The sequence below is a fragment of the Etheostoma spectabile genome, chromosome 6 (assembly GCF_008692095.1).
Source record: "Etheostoma spectabile isolate EspeVRDwgs_2016 chromosome 6, UIUC_Espe_1.0, whole genome shotgun sequence".
NCBI lineage: Eukaryota > Metazoa > Chordata > Actinopteri > Perciformes > Percidae > Etheostoma > Etheostoma spectabile.
This window is the reverse complement of record NC_045738.1, coordinates 1,374,147-1,375,146: the sequence shown is the minus strand read 5'-3', so window position 1 is coordinate 1,375,146 and position 1,000 is coordinate 1,374,147. Positions and strand designations below refer to the sequence as shown.

Here is a 1,000-nt window from a genome sequence, read left to right as displayed (position 1 = left end):
GGGGGGCATAAAGGAAGAGGAGGGTGCTGTGAGTGCAAGAATGATAAGCCAAGAAGAATGTGAAGGAAAAGATGGACGATGCGAGCAGGATGAGGACAGGGAAAACTCAGGAGCAGCTGGATATGTGAAGCAGAAGTTTGGAAGACTTATGACTTACAAAGAAGCATTTCATGAAATCTTGGTCACGAAGACATAAATATTAAGCAGTACAGTTTATCCTCAATGTAGTGTTGTGTGGTGCCATCCCAATCCTGAGGAACTCTGCGTTTATCTCATGCTGAGCACATGTCTGTGTTATGCAAAGATATTAATGGTGCCATAACATAGTTACTCACTTAAAGTACAGCTTATATCTCTCTGGGGAATAGGAGTGTATGTTTCTGTTAACCTTCACAGGGGACGGTGCAGGAACACAACATTCCCCTATCATTCAGCTGCTTCTACTCCCTCAACTTCTAGAGCATGGGTCCTAAACATTTTTAGGCCAATGACCCCTCAGCTGAAAAGCGACTGAGCAGGGACTACTTGCTGTATATAAAATTGAGCTGTATGTTAAACTGGGCTTACAACCCAACCTTTTTATGGTGCATACAATACTAAGCTATTAAAATAATAATTGTTGATATATTCATAAATTTATACATCATGTCTTAATGTTAAAATGTGGAACAGTAAATTCTTAAGCTTAACTATATCTATGGATGGCTACCTTACCTATAGGTCAGTAAGCCTATCATCCATGTTGTTTACATTTAAAAAAGATTTATCTTTCCAAATATCATGTTGATGTATATTTTCAGACATACTAAAACTATCAAGCAATAATTTGGTGGCCCCCTTGCAGAAACTCTGAGGACCCCCTGTTGAAGATCTCGGTTCTAGTGTCAGACGTAAATTCATCCTTGAACACAGTTGAACAAGTTTAGTGATTGAGTATAGCCCAATAGATCTTGTCGACCCATAGGCATAATTTACATGGGGAATGGAGGGTTTACATTAC

The 1,000-nt window shown here is 39.2% G+C and overlaps 1 long non-coding RNA gene across 1 annotated transcript in view; it reads left to right on the top strand.

Annotated features, from left to right (window-relative positions):
• The first annotated feature begins 899 nt into the window (after positions 1 to 899).
• LOC116690764 (uncharacterized) overlaps positions 900 to 1,000 on the top strand; it is a 6,098-nt gene continuing 5,997 nt past the window's right edge. Inside the window, exon 1 of the long non-coding RNA XR_004332363.1 lies at positions 900 to 911. This is a non-coding gene — a long non-coding RNA (uncharacterized LOC116690764). The remainder of the gene's footprint in view (positions 912 to 1,000) is intronic.